The sequence below is a fragment of the Peromyscus leucopus genome, chromosome 6 (assembly GCF_004664715.2).
Source record: "Peromyscus leucopus breed LL Stock chromosome 6, UCI_PerLeu_2.1, whole genome shotgun sequence".
NCBI classification, from domain to species: domain Eukaryota; kingdom Metazoa; phylum Chordata; class Mammalia; order Rodentia; family Cricetidae; genus Peromyscus; species Peromyscus leucopus.
The window spans coordinates 113,503,939-113,528,494 of record NC_051068.1 but is presented as its reverse complement, the minus strand read 5'-3'; the positions used below and the strand labels follow the sequence as shown (position 1 = coordinate 113,528,494).

Sequence of the window (24,556 nt, the reverse complement as noted above, 5' to 3'; positions counted from 1 at the left end):
GAGTCAGCCTATAGGAGACAGAAGGTATGTGCCATGCCTCTCATTTTATTCTCTTCCAGGCCTCTCAATGAGGAATTGAAATTCTAATTCCTACATTACTTCACAATAGGTGTCACCCTGTGATATTGCTGAAATGATCTTTAAATCCACCCACCACACAATTTATAAAGATGATAAATCACAAAAGACAATATTTTCTTTTGTGTCAGTCAACTCAACATGTTAAGAATCTTTTCCATGACATAGTGGTCAAGACTGTTATAGAAGAATGAAAGTCAAGTAATTTCCACCCTTGGAAGCTTTCTCTTGACTGTGAGCTTCAGCATGCTGCTGCACACAGACACACAACTTTGAACAGCTCAACTTCTCCATCCCATGTCCTTTATTTGTGAGTTTGCTTTGCCTTAAAGCCTTGCATTTGCTGATTGCTAGAGACAAAATGAGGTGGCTGCCTCTGTATTGCCATTGGACCAGCTTGTCACAATTATAATTATCCATTTCTATGGCATCGAAAAGCAAAGCAATCTGTGTTCAGTTCTTTTCCTGCTGTTTCTTGGTTTCAAGAGTTAGTCATACTCATCATCATAACTGTGCATGTGAGTGTGGGTGTGGGTGCATGTGTGCATGTGGGGTAAGTATGTGGGAGAGGTGTGTGTATTTGTGTGTGTGTGTGTATTTGTGGGGGTAGTGGTGGGTGTGTTCCTATGACAGGGTGGGTGCTTGTGTGCTATGGTGAACTTTTGGAAGTTAGAAGAAAACCATGGGTTCCAGTCTGTCTTTCACCTTGATTAAACAGGTTGTTGTTTTGCTGTTGCATGTACCAGGTAGCTGATCTTTGAACTTCCAGGGATTTTTGTCTCTGCTTACCATCTCTCTGCTTTACATGGGTTCTGGGAATCCAAACTCAAGTTTGCAAATGTAAGCGAGGTATAGTGAAACCACCAAACTAGACCACTCCATGGGTAGAAAGAAGAGGTTTTAGGGCAAACTGCCAAGCTTCCTCAGAGATTAAAGAACAGCAGCTTGGGGAGGAATGTCTTGTTAGTTTTTTCTGGACAGGTAGCCATGGGAGGTGGGTGGAGGTCAGAATTGCTGGGGAGTCAGCATGGGGATTTTGAACTCATACCTGCTTATCGGGTTAATCATGAACCAGATAGACGTTGCTATTGGGGATGGAGAATGGAAGTAGTTGCTTTCCTCACAAACAGAAATTTGCCTTATAGCCATGGTTTTCAACCTGTGGGCCGCAAGCCTTTTGGGGGTCAAATCACCCTTCACAGGGGTAACCTAAGACAATCTGCATATCAGATATTTACATTAAGATTCATAACAGTAGCAAAATTCCAGTTATGAAGTAGCAACAAAACTAATTTTATGTTTGGGGGTCACCACAACATGAGGAACTGTATTAAAAGGTTGTAGCATAAGGAAGATTGAGCACCACTGCCTTGGAGAATTCTGAGAATGCCTAGTTTAGGTTTCTCTTTACCCAGTTACAACCCTTCTCTTTGCCTGTAAGAATCTGGCCTGGTTTGGACCCATACATCCTCTTAGAACATGGTAAGCAGCACTGACAGTTTTGGAGTCTACTTTGTGACCTACCATCCCAGCCGTTTGTTGATCAGGGTGACAACAGACCTCTGGCTACTTCCAGCTCTGAAGGGACATTGGAATAGGGAGAAGAGGAGTCTCTAATACTTGTCCAAAGCAGGAGTTCAAGCCTTCAGGAGACCTGAGGAAATTCCACCAGAAGCTTCTGTTGTACTGACTGTCCCTTGGAAGAACCCGAAGAGACAGGAGAAGTCATGATTTTCAAAAGTATGGGTAAGGGTGGGAGGAAAGAGCTCATCCTCAGAGATGGGTACTAGGCAGGACAGCTTAAGCATTAAGTGGTCACATCAACCCACAGGATTTCTTATCAGGCCATGGGTCCAGAGATCATTTGAGTTGTGACGGATGGATCAACTCACGGAATCTCAGCTGCTTTTGGTACAGTAAGGATGACCAAACGTGGACCTATCCCATGTGGGCCAAGGGCCTATGACTGAGAGCCTTTTGAATACTTCATCTCTTGGGAAAATGGTTTGGGTAACAGGATCTATAGAGTATTGAGGGAGGGCATGATTTGCATGTTGCTAAAGAAGGTGTCTTAAGAGAATGAGGAAAGGCACATGTTCACGGAATGGGACTTATTCCAGAAGAGGTAAGTTTTCCAAAAGAACAGAACCTTACATTACCTGAAATGGACTGAGGAAGGACGGGGCTCAGAGCATGGCCTGAATGTAATACATTATTTTGAGAAGTAGGAGTTGAGTGATGATCAGTTGACAGTTTTGATAAGTGAGTTTTCATAAGTCCATTAGTCCTTCCTACATTTCCTGGAGACCAGGCACAGTAGGGAATGTGCCACTCACTGTATCCTTAAACTAACTAAATATCTTTAGATCTAGGAAGTCCAAATATGGGCAAAATGTCATTTATGAGGTGGGAGCAAATCACTTCTGAAGTCCTGGACACGGGACAGTGTCTACCCATCCTGAGAAAGCATCTATCATAGGAAGAAAATATTTGTGTGGCTTTTTTTTTGTTAGGGTTCATATGTGTGTAGTACATCTGCCTAGCCCCCTCAAGATTCCCATCAAAATTGGTGTAGACTGAAGTTAGGTGGGGGTCACAAGGCCTTCTGTGGGGAGAGTTTGAGTGCAGGTGGAGCATCCTTGGGTAACAGCCCTCAGTGGGGCAGAAAGGCTGGGCTGGAAAAGAGAAGCTGGAGGAAGTGGTACAGAAGTCATGACCCAGTGTGAAAGGACTTGTGAATAGCTGTTGAGAAGGGTTTTACCTGGGTGTCAGGGAGATAGCACCTGTCCTGTAGAGTGAGCTATCCCTGGGAGGCCCATACCTGATTCCATAGTCTGGAGGGCTTGCCTTTGGGATGTGGCGAAGATTTAGGCTTAGAGCAGCCAAGAAGAGGATAGAGAAAGGGGGATGAAGTTCTGCCTGGCCTCTCCAGCAGTCTTGTCAGCAAAAGCATTTCCCAGAGTCATATTATTATTAGAGGCCTGGGACCTGGTGGAGAGTAACTACTACTTGCTTAGGAAGATACGATTTTTCCTGCAGCTTTAGGATTAGAGGCCTGATGGTAATAGGTGTGCCTTGGGGAGTGAGAAATCCCCTCTCTTACCAAATGGAAGCATGGTGGTGGTGGATGTGGGATGCATATTTAGAAGCTGTGTATAGAGTAAGGGTTTTGACCTGTGCTCGGTGACATCTCCAGCGATGGCTCTGTCTTCTTCTGCAAAGTGGCGCCTGGTGGTAAAGGGGCAGATTTTATAATTTAGTCAGAGGAGACTCAGGCATAGCCCACTTGGCAGGAGCCAGTGGAGCTGAGAGATGAGCTTCCATCCATGAACCAAGTGTCCCCAGGCTGTGACAGAGGGGCAACAGTAGATTTTGGAGTTTTGTGGGTAAGGGGTTTGAGCGATTCTAGGCAGGAATGGGTGAGGGTAGTAGCCTTGGGTAGGAGTGTGGCAGGGTTGAGAGGGGGGCAAGAATCAAGGGAGATATCAGGATTTCCTAGGAAGGTGATGTGAAAAAGGTGAAGCTCAGAAGGGGAAAAAGTAGACAGGCTTTTGTGTGAAAAGAGACCCTTGAGCCGGAGTGGTGTGAGGACACACACAGAGATCAAAAGTGAGTTTAGAGAACTCCTGGACCAGTGAGGAGGCTGTTGCTAGTCCATGTATGCAAAGTTGCTATCACCTAAGTGTTGCATGAAGCTGTTTGGAAAGATAAGCAACAGGACCTTTCCCTTGTTCCCAAACCATAGGTTCATTCACCATTTTTTCAATAGTATAAAAAATAAAGTGTTGGTCACAATCTAGGAGAGCCAGAGCAAGGGCCAATGTGCGTTCATCTCACAAACAAATGAAGGCAGGTATGACAGGCTTAGTAAGGTCAAGGGGCTCAGTTGGAGGACCGTTGGCTGCTTAAAAGAAAGGGCAAGCCAGAAGACCAAAATTGAGAATCCAGGTTTCAAGATAAGCCACCAGTTCCAGGAAGGAAAGAATCTCTTCCTTGATGGTAGTGGTGGTGTGAGGGACTGCAGGAACTGTCTATGATTGAGGGTGAGTTTTCAGGAGTTAACTGATAACAGAAAGCCTAGATACATGATCTGAAGGCCAGATCCGAGTGAGCTGAGACTCTGTTCCAGTGTCAGGATCTTTCGAGGTGAAAGCAAGGATGTCCAGTCAATCTGGGTGTAAAAGAATTGTAAAGAAATCATCCTTAAGGTCTAAGACAGTTAAGTGAGAAGTAGAGGGGTGAATCTGAGAAAGCATAAAGATTGGGCACCTGCAGGTGTGTAGGAAGGAATGTGGAAATAATCCCTAGGACCTAGCCCAGGTGTGAGAACCATTAGCATGAGCAACACAGAAGTCTTCCAGGGTTAGTGAGTGGGTTTGAGAATACTTTTATTAGGAAGGCATTGTATACTTTAGGCCTTGTCTGTTTTAAGGAGATGTGGTATTCAGAGCTACAGGGTTAGGAGGTAGGGTCCTGGAGCAGGATCTTAAAGGAGGAGATTGTACATTTTGTAATTTCATAGGTAAGACGTATGCAGAATGTGTCAAGTCAGGAAACAGGTGATTGTTGCTGGTAGCTGGAGAAGGGAAAGATATAGGTGATGATTTATGGCTTTGCCCCGAGAATGTTAGAAGACCAAACATTAATTTCTACTAAGACACATGGCATTAGTCAGATCCATGCCTGTCCCCAAAAATAACTGCCCTGTGTCTATAAAGACCTATGTGAGCTAGCTGACTTGCACAGGGCTTGAGGAAATAACAGAAAAAGGAGGGTGTTACAGGTCTCAAGAAGGTTGGTCCCCGCTACTTCCAGGCATTGTGTTTTAAAATGTACTTGTACAAAGGTTTTCCAGCCAAGAAAAAAGAACCTTTTTGGTTTCCAACTTTTTGGCTTTTCTGGGCCAAGCTGAAGAAAGCATAATTGTCTCAGGCTACCACATTAAATAAGTACACTAATACTAATGCAGGCTGATGAGAGGATGGGGTTTGTGTATTTTTTAAAATATATCTGCCACTATAAATAAGCAAAAAAATCTTTAAACAATAAGGGCTGGGAATCCCTGTGGGTCAATTAAAGGTTATTGGAAATGGAATGTCTTTCATTTGTTGCTCACATGCATCCAGAAACTGAAAGTAAATAATTACTTATGTTAGTGGGCTCAATTCTGAAAAATCTGCTCCTTTCTTGTTGAAGCAAAACAAGAACTTTCTTCTAAAAATGAAATTCCATTGCTTATTTCCTAAGGAGTATCCAAGGAGAACTAACATAGACTACACTTACTCCATGTTGAGAAGAATGTTCCACGATACACTATACTAACGCTGTACTAAATCTAAACCATAGACTAAATAAGATGAGGACTGGACACCTATGGGCTTTTGAAAGGTGCTGATTCCCGGGACACTGGATACTGCAATTGAGAGGGAAGTGTGTTTACTAGTAAGGGAAAAGTAAGGACTGAGTGAGACAAGGAAAATGTAGGATAGAATGTCAGGAGGTGAGTGAGAGAGCACAGTACTGCTCACATCTAATGAATGGCAAGGCCTCAAAATGAACCATGGAAGAAGTAGAGAAGACATGCCATTTTAAATCCAGGAAATGAAGAAAGCCCATGGAGTGATTGAAACATGTGTGAAGAGCTGAGAATGTAAATTTGAGGGTCAAAACTCCCCTCAAAAGGATCTATGAGGCATAATGGAAGCCCCAGAGCAGAGAAAAGGTGTCTGAGTAGGGTTTTTATTGTTACGATAAACACCAGGACAAAAAGTATGTGGAAGGAAATGGTTTATATCATATTATAACTCTTAAGCCACACTCGATTACTGAGGGAAGTGAGGTCAAGAACTCAAGGCAAGAACCTGGAGGCAGGAACTTATGCAGAGGCTATGGAGAAATGCTGCTTACAATCTAACTTTATCCTGGCTTGCTCAGTTTGCTTTCTTATACCATTCAGGGCCATCTGCCCAGGGGTTGCATCACTCACAATGGGCTGGGTCCATCTACATCATTCATCAGTCAATACAATACCCCACAGGCTAATCTTAGTGAGTCATTTTCACAACAGTGATTCCATTTTCAAAACATGTCTACAATTTTGTAAAATTAACAAAATTTACCAACACAAGGAAGATAGGCAGATAGATAGATAGATAGATAGATAGATAGATAGATGGATGATGGATGGACGGACGGACGGACAGATAGATTGATAGATAGATAGACAGATAGATAGAAGAGCAGACTGAAAAAGAGGTCTATCCCCAATCATGTGGGCAATCATCATGCCACTCATTGAGGTTACACAGGGAAAATAATACAAAGGACAAATGAATTCTCCTCTCTCTGTCTCTCTGTCTATCTCTCTCTGTCTCTGTCTCTCTGTCTCTCTCTTCTCTCTCTCTCTCTCTCTCTCTCTCTCTCTCTCTCTCTCTCACACACACACACACACACACACACACACACACACACACACACACACACACACGTACTTGCTCCAGTTTGTATATGGATACTTTTGTCATGATGCTCTTCTGAACTATTCCATGGAAAAATTTCAACTGAAGCAAATCTACCTCTACCTCTCTGAAATGTCCATGTGGGTGTGAACAAGCCAAGTTGCTTTTCAACATTTCCCTGGTGAGTATTTCTGCAAATGAGGAGGCATCCACTGTTCAGAAATGACACTGGATGATTGCTGGTAAGTTCAGGCTTTGCTGTCAGGTCGCAGATTTCACAAGATGACTTCACAGTATACTTGTCATTTGTTTTTATTGTACACATATAAGGTTTACAGGTACATAACTGACATACATATGCATTGTAAAATAATCATCATTATTAAGGCTTACTAACATGTCACTATATAGTTAACTTTTTGTGAAGATTATACTTAGACTTCCTTAGCTATCAGTCTCTGACATTCTTGATAACTCTTAATTTGACACTGCCCTTGAATGAATCAATTTACATGCACATTAGAAAAGTAAGCCATGTCAATAATGCTTCTTTGACCTTTTCTTGTGTGAGCTGGATTTGTTCACTATTAGTTTAAACCCTGAAGACAGACATTTCTCAACGCACTTGAGAAAGACCATCTGCCCAATGCAGGCAAGAAATTCTTTAGTTGGATTTCTTTCCCTTCTTAAGTCATCATATTGCTTCACATAAAGTAGGTTTCCTAGTTCCTACCAAAAAAAGAGTAAACTTTTAAGAATGTACATACTAGCATTTCATAATTAACAACATCAACAGCTGAGCACATATGTACATGTTTCCTCCATTTATAAAAAACAGTATTTGACAAGTTTGTCCAAAATCTCGCACTTTTGACCTAAAGAATGAGAGTAGCTATGGCAAATATCTGTTTGCAATTCTCTCCCTGGTATGAAGGGGACTTGGGGCCAGGACAGCCCTGAGAACTATGGAGTAAAGCACAATGCCACTTGGCAGGGCTGCAGCTTTGACTCTCATTCAGTTTCAGTTTCAGCGAGCTGAGCAGACCCCATCTGTGTAACAAATGGTGGGAACTACCTGCTGTCCTGAGAGCTGAGCTGTCATGCTCTGGGTTGAGAAAGACTGCACTTTACTCTAATGGTGTAGAATGCACCAGCCGGATCTGGAAAAGGACACTGCAGGATTCAGATCTTCAGGTTCATATCCTGACTAATCTGATCATTTCAAACTGATATCTCGGACAGTTGTGCTAAGAATTCTTAGGAGAGATATGTTAAGGTATTTTCAGTTGGAGTAAAATAACATACAAGAGCAGCCCCTGTGGATATATTTTTTCACTCCAACACTCTTTAGATTACTAACACCACAGAAGGTGATGAGTCTTTAGAATTAAGGGCTTCACCAGGGATATAGGTGGATCTGAGGTTTGCCTTTGGGGGTTCTCTCTGGGAACATGATTTCCTGACAATGTCACACTTTTCCTTCCTGGGTATCCAGGGTCTAGCAGGTACTTTCAGCCTATATGTCCTCACCTTCAGCTTGTGATCCAGTTCCCTGTCTCGCTCTCTCAAAAGGTTCTCCCTTTCCCTCTCCATCTTCTTCTGCAGCTGGGCCCTGTTTTCTGAAAAGGTTCTCCTTTCAGCCTCCATCATCTGCTCTTGTTCCTTTCTGTTGCTGCCTTGTTAGTTCCAGTTCCTTCTTAGCTGCCTCCTTCTTGGCCTGCTCAGCTGTCCACGAGGGTTTTAGAGAGGGAAGAAAGGACATTCAGAAGTGAGAGCTACCCTCCTGACTTCAGAGACCAAGCTGATTTCCCTATAGAAACTCTCTGTGTCTTCCCATCAGTAGCCACTGATTCCATAAGTGATGGAAATGTCCTGGCAGGCTTGCCAGGTGACACCAGTCCCAATTGTGGTTTTGAGACTGGGAAGAGGATACAGGAGAGATCTCCTTGTTTGGGGGATTTATAGGAATTCTCTGAGAGCTGAGCCCTCCTCTGTACCTGCCATGGCTTTCTGACCATCAGTGAGGGCTTTATCTGACTGCAAGATGGAGTCTTCAGTAGTGATCAGTGACTTCAGAAAGTTCTGGAACACCTCATTTGCCTGGGTACCAAAAGAGAGAAGACAAGTAGAAAGATGCATTCTTCTGATGAAAGAGTTATCATTCAATGAAATTACTAACCTTACTGCAACATTTGAATCCTGCTTTAGTTCTCACGTGAGTGCTTGAATTGTGTGGTTGTAACAAAGTCTATGATTTCTTTGCTGAGATTAAACAGCCTTCTGTAACAGCCTCCTGATATCTCTCCAGCCTCATTTCTCAGGAATGTCACACACTAGTAACTCTGGGTAACAGCCCCAACCAGAATTCAGTGCAGTTCCACAAACACATATGAGGCAGGCAGGCTTAGGGAATAGGTTAGGAGTCTGGGGCCTTATTCGGTTTAGGGTATACATCCCTCCCTGACTTGTAATGATGCACTTGCCAGTCTGATCCCTTTACCCGAGTGCACTATGCACACATATCCCTCTAAAACAACACATATAACACCTCAGTCCTTCCCTCCGCATCCTTGCACTGGCTACACATACACTCCTCTCTGAACAATAGTCTAAGTATCTCCACCCCTAAATCAATCAAGTCATGACAGGTTGTTTTCGAGTATATTGCCAGTGCATCCAATAGAATAGACCAAATCTCAAGCTGCTTTCAGTGCACGCTCAGTGCTATCAGGCAAACTCTCTCCTTTCAGTAAAGTTTTTTTTTTTTTTTTGGTTTTTCGAGACAGGGTTTCTCTGTGTAGCTTTGCACCTTTCCTAGAGCTCACTGTAGCCAGCTGCTCGAACTCACAGAATCCACCTGGCTCTGCTCCCGAGTGCTGGATTAAAGCTGGCAAACCCCCTCAGTAAAGTTTTATGAAGAATACCCATACTTAGCATCTCATGCCTATGTACAGCTGAGCATTCATCTGATTAAAATCAGACACACTATGTGTGAGAAAGTGCATGTGCATTAACAAAATTGAATGTATGTCCTAATTTATCCTTCAAAGTAGAGAACAACTCAAACTATTACCATACTATCTGCCTGTGCCTTCTTTTAGATCCATTCAAAGTGACTGTCTCAGGGTTCCTTTGCTGTGAAGAAACACCATGACCACAGCAACTCTTATAAAGGAAAATATTTAATTGTGGTGGCTCAATTAGAGTTCAGAGTTTTAGTCCGTTATTGTCATGACAGGAAGCAAGGCAGCATACAGGCAGACATAACAACTCACAGACAACAGGAAGTGGTCTGTTTCATGGAGCATGGCTTGAGCATTTATGATACCTCAAAGTCGGCCTCCATAGTGACACTTCCTCCAACAAGGCCACACCTCCTAACAGTGCTATTCCTTTTGGGGGCATTTTCTTTCAAACCACCACAATGACCAAGGGTGGAACTTGAGTCATTTGAATATCCTCACTTTTATGGTCTCTGTCAATCTGAGCAATGTACTCCTCTCTTATCTTTTTAATGCTTCACTCTGAATGAAATTGTTCAGCTTCTTTTTCAAATTTGTGTGACCTTCTCTGTTCATTGTGGAGCCCACAGAGACTCCCTGTTAAGGCTTTACTCAAGGTCAGAGAATCTGAGCTTACTTTACCCAGCAGTATGGTGATATTTTATTTGTGCTGATATGTGATTTTATTTGTTAATAAATAAGTAAAGTTGCCTGGGGATCAGACCTAAAAGCAAGACATTTAGCAGAAGTCCAGCAGTGGTGGCATACGCCCTTAATCCAATCACATGGCAGGCAGAGTCTCTGTGTGGTCAAGGACACAGCCTTGTGGTGACCCAGTACCAACCATAGAGACCTGGAGGTGATGAGGAAGTCATGTGGTTGGGTTTAGAGCCAATGAGAAGGCAGAACAGAAAGACAATAAAAAGGCAGGACACAGGAAGAAGGTCTCTCTCTCAGGGGAAGGATGGTAGTGAGTGATAAGCTAAAGGCTATTCGCTAGTTCTCTGATATCTTGGGCTTTTAACTCAGCATTTGGCTCTGTGTTTCTTATTTAATAAGGCTGTTTAGAATTTTGTCTACACAGCAGGGCCTCATATAAGATGATTTGGCCAGGGGTGTGGTTACCAGGTGTTTTGAAGGGTCTACACTTGGCAGTATGTTTTGCTTTGATCTTGAAAGGGAGAGATCTTTTGCCTCTTCCCTGGTTAGTGTAGAAAAGGCCCATTATGAATAAAGTTGAGGCTGCTGGGTATTGACCCAGGGCCCTCCAAAATCTATCCTGTGTTTCTATCTATATTTCTGTCTAAATACTTCCTCATTCCTCTCTCCTCCCTCCAAGAACCCTACGAGAGGTTGGAGCTGGTCCTCCTACAGTTCATCACATCCCTCAACTGTACAATGAAGATACTCTTAAGAATACTTCATTCTGTCCTTAGTTTTAAAGCAATATTCCAATGATAAAAATAACACTAACTCAATTTAGAAAAGGAGTACTCAATATATTAGTAGCATCACCATCATCATCATTATTATCATCACTGTCATCACCATCATCATCATCTCCACTACTTCCTCTAGATCGATTCAGGTCATTTAAGTATGATAACTAGTCCCTCCTTAGCAAATACATTCTATTTGTCCATGTCAGCTAAAATAATGTTTCCTAAGAATGAAAGTTCTTTCTGTAATAGCATCTATACTCTGAACAAAATTGTCACATTGTTGAGAGACTGAGCTGGGAGTCATGCTGCCCTGAGGTAGGCTGCACAATTGCCACCACTGCAGCTACTGCAAGGTGTGGTATCAGGGGTGGGAGCTGCAGTTACTGCTGCTGCTCCTAAGTGGGCTCCTTTCTTACTGGATGTGGGCTACCAAGGATGAGGGTTTCCTCACAGTAAGTGGTTGTGAACTGATGAAGCTGCACTCCCTTACAAAAAAAAGATGGGCTACCTATTGCATGAGCTGTAGAGTTTGTGGAATCATTTACATTGGGTTCATAGTGGCGCAATGCATGCAGACTCTTGCAAGCTCTCTTAAGTTCTTAGTACACTGCTTTTTCTTTTAAATCAGAAAGTTGCAAATTTAGATAAAGAATGGCCCCCATGAATGAGCACAAATTCAAGCAACAGCGATTGGACAGAAGGTATCTGCCACCAGATCATGAATGACCCCCTGGACTGAAGCTCCCTCGTGGCAATGCTGGACCAGCAAACATGGCACTGTGGAACTGTCCATCCTGAAGGACCTGGCCACTGTGGCCTTCTACAATTCACAGTCCACTCAAGGAATCCATTAGAAAGTGTTGAATGAGACCATGGGTGCTATAATGTTCCACACTACCACCCTCACCAGGGAAGACCTGGAGAAGTTGAAGGCTTTGAAAGTGATAATGAGAATTAGCATCAGCTACGACAACGTGGACCCCAAGGCTGCTGGTGAACTTGGGATCTCCATGTGTATCATCTGTCTATCACAGTGGAGGAGACAACCAGTTTTACAGTCTGCCACATCCTCAAGCTCTATTGGCACAACACAAAGCTGTACCAGGTCCTGTGAGAAAGCACATGACTACAGAGCATGGAATAGATTCATCAGGTCACCTCAGAAGTGGTTTAGACTCCTGGGGAGACACTGGGCCTCATTGGTTTTGGTTGTACACGGCAGGTGGTTGGTGCTCCAGCCAAGGTTTGGGGATTCAGCATCACATTTGCTGACGTCTACTTACAATGTGGATTAGAGCAATCTCTGGGCATGCAAAGTGTCTACACCCTGCATGACTTGACCTACCAGAGCAAATGAATATTCTTGCACTTCAACCTGAGCCAGCATAACCACTACCTCATCAATAACTTCACTATCAAGCAGATGAGGCAAAGAGCTCTCCTCTTGAATGCAGCCTGAGGTGACTTAGTGGATGAGAACACCCAGGCTTTCAAAGAGGAAAGGATATGAGAAGCAGCCCTCGATGTGCATAAGTCTGAGCCCTTTAGCTTCCCTCAGGGTCCATCAAAAGATGCACCAAGTCCTATGTGCACACCACACAAGGTCCCATACACTGAACAAGCATCACTAGAGATTAGGGAGGCACCTGCCACTGAGATCCCCTGAGCAATTGCAGGTTGCATCCCAGAAAGCTTACACAACTGTCATCAAATAATTCTTCATTACTTTCAGCTCCTTGGTCAGTCATTAATTAGCAAGCAACTCATCCAAAGTTCAAGGGTGCTATAAGAGATATCCACCAGACATAGCAGGTGTGGCTCCAGGAGGGCTTCCTGTAGCTGTGAAAGGATCATCCCAGGAGGCATCTCAGTAACTCACAAGCCCCCCTACAGTGTCACACACTTCCCAAGCTCCTTCTCCCAACCAGCCCACAAAGCACCCAAAGAGCAATAAGAGAAAGCTAGAAGATAACTATTCAGATAAACTTGAGACAAAGAGACAGTAGAAAATGGATGAACTAACAAAAAGAATTTGACAGTATTTTAAACTGATCCTGGCTATTGCTGATACTGTGCTGTTAAAACTACAAGAACTAGAAAACTAAAGATAGTATCTACTTCCAGAAGCATGGAAACACTGGGATGTAATTTATTAATGATCAACTTCTCTTATTATGTATAAGTTTTTCATCTATGTATTAAATCACAAAGAAAAAACAGAGCTTTCTGTTGGGGAATATTATTTTAAAGTGTGTTGCATTTTTCCTACTGCTTTTGTTAACAATTCAAAGATGTGCTTGATTAAATAAAATTAACCTGTGTGCAGGAAGCTGAGTCAGCAAGTAGCTGACAGGAAGTGGTAGGAAGAAACCATGTGTATCAAGGGTTTTTTAAGTGGGGGCTGAGAGAAGGACGAGGGGTTTTTTGAAGACACCAGCAAAGGGAGAAGGTTAGCTACTAGCTATTCAACCTCTCTGAGTGTGCAGAATTCCAACTAAGCCATTGTATCAGGAGTTCTTTAGATTTAGATAAAGTTTCCCTTAGTAGTTTTCAAGGAGTCTGTGCCTGAGGGAACAGAATCCCCTGAGCCTGTGGCCCTGACCACCTAACTGCTACTGATAGCAGGGGAGTTGCATTTGCTATTTAGGATAGCCTTTGCTTAAGGGGCAGCCACTGTAAAAAAAAAAAGAAAAAGAAAAAAGAAAAAAAAAAAAGGCTTTCCATTTATCAGTCCCTTGGGCACAGAAGCTTCCAAGTAACCTGCTCTAGACTGTTATATCAAGAGCTCCAAATATCAAAATTTTAAAAATTGATAGGGAATCCCCACTGGGACTAGTCTTTTTAGTCTACAGGAGTGGTTACCTCTTTTTGCTGATAGGATGATTAAATTATGACCAGACAGGGAGGACATTGCCTGTCTAGACATTTACAACCATGAGATTGAAGAAATAAAAGCTCCCGTACAGAAGTGTCTTACCTCTGAGCAGGCAAGTTGGTTGTAAGTTCAGTAAAACCCTCTGATGATGGAAAAAAACAAAAAACAAACAAAAACCAATTTAAAAAGGGAGTGAATAAAGAGAAAAAAGTATTAAGGTTCACAAATGATTTGTACTCAAATATATTTTCTCAGTACCAGATCCTCAGCTATGTTATTGAGTTGAAAGTTTTGAACTAGAAGGGTTCTAGAAGAATAATGTTGCCACTCCTTATGTCTCAGGAAATGCCTTTTATTGTAACTTGTCAGACTAACGATGTACACGTCTACTCTTTTAGACATTGATAAATTCTTTTCTCCACATGGTATTTTATACAACACTTCAGATGTGCTATTAGATGTGAATTATTTTAACAAATTCTATTAGAATTATATGAACTAGTTACTTTGATATATCCACAGTCTTTTTTAAATCAATGCCTTTTTGTTTTCCCAGATGGCTTACTCTGAGCCTTTCTATAGCTACATTTCCATTTTTGTGACAAAGGAAAACAATAAGCTGTACCAAACAGGAAAATAATGGCTATCAGAAGTATGTTTGTTTTAGAGTAAGTTACCATTTCTGTATTTGTTTACTGAAAAGATGGAAATTTAGCATTCAATATAGTTTTCAATAAAAAAGTAATTAAAATTTCAAAAAATGAATAAAAATCACTTCATAAAATAATGTTCTCTTTCATTTGAATTTATATTCTAAATCTCTTCTGAGGAAATGAATATTTATTAGTTATTTAGTATAATGCAGAATTTTGTGTATGTAAAGACTGGAATGGCCAAGATACAAGAGACTCTGATTTTTCTCCAGAGAAGGTTCTCAGAACTAGAAGCAGCACTTACCACTCTAGCTGTGCTCTAGCTGTCTGACCATACCTGCCCTCATGCCTCACCTTCACTCTCTTCCTGGGTACTTGCTTGTAGCCTTGCTCAACCTTGTTCCTGGCTTCTAAGTAGAGGCTGTGCCCACCAGGAATAAAGAAAGCTCCACGTGAGATGCTTTCCCTCAGGGGCTCTGCCAACTTCTCCATCTCAGCCTGGCAGTAACTGACAGATGCTGCTTCATTCTGTAGCATTAAATCTTCCTTCCTTTCCTCTGTGGTGGCCTGCCAGATGAGTTGGGAAGACAAAACAAAGAAGCTATTAGAAGGAAGGTGCCATTGTGATATTCCTGGGTGAAGCAATGTGATGGCCCCACAGTGGACTGGGACAGGAGGAGGATTGTGAGACTTGCTTTAGCCATGGTTTGGTCAACTCTGAGTGACTTCTAGAAACCTTCCTAATTTCCTTGGCCTCAAGCTCAAAAGCTATGAAAATGAGATGAGTGGGCATGGAATCTGTGTTATTCGGAAAAAAACAGGTTTCCACACATCAGTGAAGAACACAAGATTCAACCAGGAGAGAACACAGCCTCCTTGGAGAACGTGCTTGGTGTGGGTGAAAATATCTGCACAGAAAATTCACCTGTCAGTTCAGAGTGGGTTCATTATGAACATAGTGAGTACTTCATGGAATTCTTCAAGGAGAATGAAGGGTGTGAAGTTAAAGGATTTAGTGGAAACACATGAACTGTGAACCAATAGCTGAGGAGCCCCCATGGAACTGGATCCAGCCCTCTAGATAAGTGAGACAGTCCATTAGCTTGAACTGTTTAGGAGGCCTCCAGGCAGTAGGACTGGGATCTGTCCTTAGTGCATGAGCCGGCTTTTTGGAACCTAGGGCCTATGCTGGGACACTTTGCTCAGCCTAGGTGAAAGGAGGAGGGAACTGGACCTGCCTCAACTGAATCTACCAGGCTGAGCTGAATCCTCAAGGGATTCCTTGCCTTGGAGGAGGTGGGAATGGGGAGTGGATTGAGGAGAGGGTGGGGGAGGGGGGATGAGGGAGGACAGGGGAATCTGTGGCTGATATGTAAAATTAAATTAATTATAAAATTTAAAAAAAGATTTTAAAGTGGATACTTGTAAACTACAATTGGACTGTTTTCTTCAGGATAAATTAATATTTTTGTCACTTGTAAGATGGTCAAAGGAAGATTGAAAGACAAACTTTCAGGAATAGCATCTCTGATCATTATAATTAAGAGGAAGCCCTAGAGTACTTTTCCTTGGTGTCTTTGTACCATAACATCCATAAGCAGTGTGTCTCAACTTTCCTAATGCTGGAACCCTTTAATACAGTTCCACATGCTTTGGTGAGCTCCAACCATAATTTTTTTTGTTGCTACTTCATTACTGTAATTTTGCCACTGTTATGAATAGTAGTGTAAATATCTGAAATGCAGGATAACTGATATGCGACTCCTGGGAAAGGGCCATTCAACCCCCAAAGGGTTAGCAACTCACAGGCCAAGAAACATTGCCATAAATGATAGACACTCATTGTCTTATAAACTCCAGCTGATCTGAAAACATGGAGCTTGTTTAATTACACTGGTCCTTGAAAATCAGTTATCTATAATTGATTGTAGACAAGGAAAACCAGAGAGATGAGAAACAAGGAAAGACAGAATACATCCTTTGTATTTTGAATATTGAATGAGTTCTTAAAGACTCTAGGTGAAAGCCCATTTGACCTCTTGCTTTGGCTTGGTGTACACTGAGCAGAATCCTGCATAGCTTGTGCTGCATCTCAACAGCATGACCCAAGAGATGCTCATTGTTTCAAGCTGCTGATGAAAATCAAGTGCTATATTTTAGCTCCTCAACCTCTTCACCTTGGAACTTGGTTGGTTGTAAGACCCCTAGCTCCTTCCACAATAAGAAGGACACAGCATAAGATCAAAATGCAGTCTAGGAAGGTGACTCTAACCAAGACTCCTAGCAATGGGGGATATGGAGCCTGAACCAGCCATCTCCTATAACCAGGCAAGACTTCCAGTAGAGGAATTGGGACACCAACCCAGCCACATAACCTATAACCTACAATTTGCCCTGCCTACAAGATATGTTGGGGTAAAAGTGGCACAGAAATTATAGGGAAGGCCAACCAGTGAATGGCCCGGTTTGAGAGGAATCCCACCCCTGACACTGCCTAGAAGGTCAGGGCCCAGAGGCTGGACAGCCCAGAAACCTAGGATAGAACCAATCATGACTGGCAAAAAAAAAAAAATAGTAAGTGAAATGATTCCTAATAATATTCTGCTATACTCGTAGATTGATGAATAGCCCAATTGTCAGCAGAGTCTTTATCCAGCAACTGATGGAAACAGACACAGAGACCCACAGCCAAACATTAGGTGAACCTTGGAGAATCCTGTGGAAGAGGAGTAGGAAGGATTGTGAGAGCCAGAGGGGCCAAGGATACCACAAGAAAACCACAGAATCAACTAACCTGGGTTCACAGATACTAAACCACCCACCAGAGAGCTTGCATGGGACTGACCTAGGCCCTCTGTGTAGCTTGGTCTTCTTGTGGGACTCCTAACAGTGGGAGCAGGGGCTGTCTCCAACTCTGTTACCTGCTTTAGAAGCCTTTCCTCCTACTGGTTTGCCTTGTCCAGCCTCAACAGGGGAGGAGGTACCTAGTCTCACTTCAACTTGATATACCATGGCTACTGACATACCTGACATACCTTTTCTGAAGAGAAAGGAGAAGGAGTGGATGTGGGGGGGGGAGGTTGGAGGGAGGAACTGGGATGAGAGGAGGGAGGGAGAGGAAACTGTGATTGGGCTGGAAAAAATTAATTAAATAACAGAAACTTTAAAATGCAAGGTCAGAGCCACATGAAGAAGGGCCGGCATCAATAAAGATAAATGCTAAGGCATATTACCGCAAGCTTCCTCTGGAACTCACACGTCATCCTCTGAAATGCTCAGAAGACATTGATAGCTTCCTTCTTAGAGGCTGCATGTACTTTCAGCAGGTCTTGGAGCGTGTCTGTTGGGAGCCTCAGTTGCTGGGCCATCTGCTCATTGTAGCAGTCAATTGCCTTCTGCACAGCAGTTGAGTTCTTATGCTGGGCCAGGGTCATCACTGCATTCTCCAAACAAGGCAGAGTCCCACTGTTGATGGCATCCAAGTAGGTCAGCACTAGAATCCCCAGTTCTGATGAGACACAACAGGTAGAAGTCACATTTATCTTTATGTTTCATAGTCTGCATTCTTAATGGGTACATTATACTGAAAATAACCTTTTTCTTTCTATCTCTTTATCTTCCCCTTTGTCCCCACATACACCCTGTTCCTATGAGTCCCCTTTTATGTAATATCATAGCATTTTTCTTGTTCATTTTGTCTTTTATTGTTCTTTAATTAATTACATTATGAAAGTTGCTGTGGATATTGATTGCTCTGTATGCTGTAAATGTGCTGCTCTGATTGGTTGATAAATAAAATGCTGATTGGCCAGTAGCCAGGCAGGAAATATAGTACAGGCAGGACAAGTAGAGAGGAGAACGCTGGGAACAGGAAGGCTGAGTCAGGAGACGCTGCTGCCACCATGAGAAGTAAGATATGTAAAGTACCAGTAAGCCACAAGCCACAGGGCAACTTATAGATTAATAGAAATGGATTAATTTAAAATATAAGAACTAGATAGCAAGAAGCCTGCCATGGCCATGCAGTTTATAAGTAATATGTCTATGTTTGTTTACTTGGGTCTGAGTGGCTGTGGGCCCAGCCAGACTGGAGAAATCTCCAACTACAGAAAGTAAATTAATGATTCAAGCATTATGTTCAGATGTCATTTGGAAGTACACTTTGCCACTGAAACTAAATGAAGTGACCTAATATATACACTAAATGCTTTAATTTGTGAAGCCCTTTTCCAAGCAGAGTGTATGCCAAAAATGTCTTTAATTTCAAGACATTGAGACAAAGGTTAGTGCAGCATGAGCTTGTTAGATTCATGACCCAGAATAAAGTGACAAGGAGCACACAGAGACCATAATTTGACCTTCAATAGACAGAACTGTTTTTTAGTAGCATACACATACCCTCTCTCTCATCAAGGGAAACTGAGGAGTCTTCAGGGAAAAAAGCTTCCTGTGACCATTTACAGGGATGTAGTGAGGACCTTTTAAAGAGGTGCAGTGAGGGGCTAGGGAGTGAGCAAACTGTTGCAGCCATAATATACTTTTCTCTACTTCAGTCTTTCCTTTGCCCAGGGTGAGATGGGCTGTCTTGGGAAACAGGTTGCAACTACCAACATTCCTTTATGTGCAAGGCCACTGGTAATTTCACAGGAATCCTGTTTTACCACTGAAGCACTCTATCAAGACCCACTTCACTATGGTCACTGGGATACCACAGGAGTCCAACATCTATAAATCCAGCTCTGGGCAGAAGAGTGACTCTACATTTGAGTCTCAAACATTCACTGAACTTGCAGAACACTCATGGCCTTCTGTTTAAATTCTGAAGGGTGAAAAAATAACAAAATATCTCTGTGTTGATTGTTTTGTTGGTGACCAAAGCCTAGTTCTTACATGCATGCAGGGCAAGTGATCACCAATTGAAGTGCACCCCAGGTCTGTTTTGTATTTAATTGTTAATTTAATTAATTATCTTATTAGTTAATTGCTGTTTGTGGTTCTGGGTGTTGAATCAGGTTCTTGTCTATTCTAATGACCTATTCTATCTCAGAACTTCCCTTTAGCAAGCCACTCAGGTGATTTATGGCTCATCGATAGGAAAAACCCCTCTTTTATATCAAATAAGACTGGGTTTAATTGAATATGTATCCAGTTAGTCTTAATGTGTGTGTTATCTATACTTTGAATATTAGTTCTGGTAGGATTCAGTCATTGTGTGAGCAACACACGATACAATTCAAGTCAAATAGAGTATGTTACTTGGTTTGAACAAGCTCAGTGTTGTCAAATAGGGCCTTAAATTGATGAATATATTTTATGCTTATGATTCCCATTATTATTGGCATTAGTCTTACATATTTACTGAACAATCAAAGTGGGTACATGATCTGAATTTTTAAATCTATTTTAATTAAATGACATTTAGGCTAAATAGACACACATGTGTCTTTTGATGCCAAATTGGATAGTTTAAATACCCAATACTTACTACAGGTAAGCACAGAAATATTGATAATAAAGTCTCTCTTCCCTGATCATTATAAACTTTTCCCAGCCAGAGATCTGACTTACAAAGACATTTAGTATGACCTGAGACCATCTGTAATTTGGCAAAATTGTTAAAACTGGAGTTAGGTGGATATTATATCATGCTCCAAAGAGTGGCCTCTCTAAAGCTATCAAGAAGGACTGGGCAGGACATTCACGAGTTCCAGTGACTCCAATGCCTCCTGGGAGAGCTTTAGCCTTGGAAGAGCTGAGGATGAAGGAACAGAACTCAGCCACCTGCTGCACAAATTCAGAATTCAACTCATCATCGTGCAGGTTCTCAAGCTTGGGAATCTTCTTCCACTCAGTGGGTGGACAGAAGACAAAGCATTTCTTCTTGGGGAAGAACTTTTGAATACAGAGTCGGGGCAGGTTGTAAATTTTATCTTCTTTGCTGGTACCTGGAGATATAGCCATATAGCTAGTGAAGTGTTACTTGTGGATTTTTCCTAATAAATGTTCTTTTTGTTCCATGTTTTGGCAGTGTGCATCTCAAACAACCTAAAAGGGAGATTAAAACAATCTAAACACAGAACAGAATGAATGTGTCTACATTACTAGGGAACATTTCAATTGAAATTGACATATTGAGACAGATGCTAAACAGGAATCACTTCTTAGAAAGAGCCTAAAAATCCAAAAGAGAAAAGCAGATCTAAACACCTACATAAAGTGTAAATTCATGGAATTTCCCTCTGTTCTACAGTCACCATTCTGTGTACCTCTCTTGAGCGTCAGGGAATTCTTCAGGTACTCATCTGCTGTGAGACTTTGTCCATCTGCTTCAAGTCTTAGGGTCACATCCCTCAGAGCCCACACGAAGTCAGGGAAGAAGCTCACAAACTCAGCTGAGTCCTCCCCTTCATCTTCCTGATCAGGTTAGGCCCTTGTTCTGATGCGATCTGTCAGCTCTGTCACATAGCTGGGTAGCTAAGGAGAAGTGGTTGAATAAACAGGGTCCCCAGTCTTCTTCCTCCCATTGGTCTCATCCATCCCCACACATGGTTTTACCATGCTCTGACTCAGTATGGACTCATTAGTTGGTATATGAAGTCTCCCCTTATGCTGGGATTATTCTGCCTCCTGTCTGTCAACACTGACTCTGCAGTATTCCAGGCTGAGATGTTCTCCATCACAGAAAGGATACTGCAGCTGGTCCATGGCCTGCTGGTTGATGGCTCCCATGCTGTTGTACACGAAGGTGCTGCTCAGAAGTACAGCCAGGGCAAAGATCCAGCAGTCATTCTGGTTGTTGCCCTGGAAGTCAGAAAAGCTCTTTCTAGATGAAGTGCTCCAAAATTATTATTATTTTTTTAGAGTGAACTAGTACTACAGATTGTTAGAAAAAGAAAAAACAAAATATAGAGCTTGTTAGTAGAACTCAAAGAATATGTTGTTTCTGATGAAGGTCACTGGTTAGAACTGACTCATACTTTGTCAACTTAATCGGTCTTTTATGTCCATTAGTCGATAATTTTGATAAACAGTCCATATTGGTGGAGATTCCAAACTCTTATAGATTCTTAAAGGCTTCCCTTCATGTAAGGTTTAATTGTCCCATGTAAGAGTAATAATACTTACATTTCTGAGAAATTTTTACATATTTAAAGTTTTAAATTTAACTCAGTTTTCATCCACAAATAGAATCTGTTTGGGGCATATTTGTCTCCCTTACCCTCTCTTGTTCCTAACCCACCAACCCACTTCTTCCCAATGGGCCCTCCTTTATATTGAAGGGATACATGAGTATATGTTCCCCACTGCTTAATTAATCTCATTTGAAATAGTGAGTATCTAGAGTTATTTAGCACCTGGCTACACTATATTGCTAGTCTTAGTAAACGCACAGTGCTGAAAGTCAGATACAGACATATCACAATTATTTTACTCAATAGCACAGGGTACACAGAACTCATATGCCTTGCTGAAACCACAGAATTTGTAAGGGGCAGGACTATTTGTTGAACATAAAGTCTCAGTATTTTAGTACCTCAATCCTTAACCAGCATTCTCTGTGGGGAAATACTCATGGGAAAAATTCTACTGAAAGCATCTTTATACATCTGCATTAACTGGACTAGCTCCCTTAATGATGACTGTCCCCAGATGCTCCTAGTCCCCTAGAATAATGGCTTCTGGCTATCTTCTTCCACATTAGTTATCAAACTTCTCACCAGTAGAGAGAAACAAAAGATATATTGTGATTAGGAAGGAGTTCTTATTTAAGGAAAATCTTGGTACACCAGAGGTCAATCAGAGTTAAGGAGCTTAATCCAAAATACTGCCCCCTTCCTTACTTTCTCCACATCCCCCAGGCCTTCCATGTCAGGCAGAACTAGGGTATGGTCTGGCTTCAGGGGATGAGGCATACACCACATCCAGATCCCCTTGGTGTGAGACTGTATCATGGAACTCAGAGAGAAACCTGCAAAGAGCAGAGGATCAAGGGTAGAAATTTTCTAGCAGGTGTTTCTGGAAATATAAACAAGAATTAATGTAAATCAAAGTAAAAAAAATGTGTCATCGTAGTCAGAATTGGTGTACATGGGTGAAGTTGTAAAAAAAGAAAAAAAAGAACAATAAATAAACAAACAAATAAATAAATGGACTAAAAAGAAAGAAGAGTAAAGAAAAAGAGAAAATGGAATATTCCATTTGCTTTGGAAGGTTTTCTGTCACCTCCATGGACAATGGTTACTCACTGTCGACACATGAATATCTTACTAAATATTTTGTGACTTTGAAATGTATATGTAGCAATAGTCTCTATTATCTACTGGTTTATTCTACAAAGCAGAAAGAACATTACACTTTTTAAACATGGAACTAAGATAAATTGAGGAAACAGCATCTGGCTCTTCTTTTTCTGATTATTGCAAAGTGCACAAAATTAATTTGGATTTTTAGCTATAGCCGGCACATAAAGCTCTTTAAGATAAATAAATCTTAAACATGATTTCTCTTTTTTTCATTACGGATTAATGATTACCTTTCAGAATTCATCCTTGTCTTTAACTTTCTGTTATAATACCCCGTGCTGCAATTTAACAGTGTGGGTAGCCTCGGGGGACCCACCACAGCTGCGTTGATGGCACTCACCTGTGTTCTTCCCAGCCAGCTTGTTCATCAGGTAGGACTTGCCTGTGCGGTAGAGGCCCAAGATCGCCACCACCACCACAGGCTGTGTGATGGATGACAGGACCTTCAGGGCCTTCTGATTAGGCCTCAGCTGTCCTTTCACATTCTCAATGAGACACATAGGGACTTCTGATGCCATCTTCACTAGGGTTCCTTGACTGCAGAGGAAAAGATGGGATTAAGGAGAATTCCTTGCTTCCAGCTGAGAGAGCACTTCCACCAGTCTTCCAGCCTTCTGAATGTTAAGAGACTCTCCATGCCAGAAGCTGTGCATCAGGGAAGGAAATGAGATGAATACTTGTGTGGTTTCATAATGTCATAGGATACTTCAAAAGTAGTCAAGAACTAAATAATTTTATGGAAATATTTTGTTTGCATTAAAGAATGTAATAGCCAAAAATATTCAGGTAACTTATGATAAAAAATAACAATTTTTTCTTTGATCTTTCTCACTGAACAGTTTACAGTAGTCATAGTCATTAAGCAGAAAGCAGACTATCTTTTAGTGAAATTCTTATTTATGTATCTATCATCTATCCATCTATTTATATATATGTATGTATATGTAAGATATATACGTGTGTTTGTGCATTCGTGGAATTAAAATGTATTTGTTTTAAATTTTAATTCTATGTGTATGAGTGTTTTGGCTGCATGTTTGCCTGTATACCACTTGGGTGCCTGATGGCAGCAGACGCCAGAAGAAGATATCAGTTCCTCTGGAATTGGACTTTCAGATTGTTTCAAATTGCCATGTCGGTGCTGGAAAGCGAACCCAAGTCCTCTGGAAGATCAACAAGTGCTCTTAACCACTGAGCTAACAATCTAGCCCCTGCAAATTGCTTTTGTTTGTCATTATATGAGCTAAGGCTAAATACTTGATTTCTGACTTCAACAAACTTTTTAAATTCATTGTGAGAAAATTAACTCATTAACAGTATTCTGTTTATAGTCTTTGTACATTCTGCTAATTATTTAATGTACTCTTTTATATTGCTTGGCCAATAATGCTTTTACTTATATTCTATTTATTGTATATGTGTGTATGTGTGGGGAGATACACTCATGTGTATGTGTGAACTTCTTTTTTGACTTCGTGTGGACTCTGAGGGATGTGGTCCTAGGCTGGAAGCAGATGGATGAAACCTCACAGTGGATGAGTACCTGCACAAGTTCCTGAAGCTCAATTAAGGTACAGAGACTGCTCATTAGAGAACAGATGGAAAATGTTATAGGTTTGGATTTTATATTCTAAGTTTATATTTGCACATGTTCCCATTTAGCTTTCTCTTGATTTTTTTCAAACTGCTTCTGAAAAATAGTTCTTGCAACTGTTGGAAACATGTTAATGCTGTGTTGTTAGTTG

General features: G+C 41.6%; 2 pseudogenes; one reads left to right on the top strand and one right to left on the bottom strand.

Annotated features, from left to right (window-relative positions):
- Positions 1-8,075: 8,075 nt before the first annotated feature.
- Positions 8,076-23,347, bottom strand: LOC114681714 (annotated as a pseudogene).
- Positions 11,632-12,986, top strand: LOC114681704 (annotated as a pseudogene).
- Positions 23,348-24,556: the final 1,209 nt, after the last annotated feature.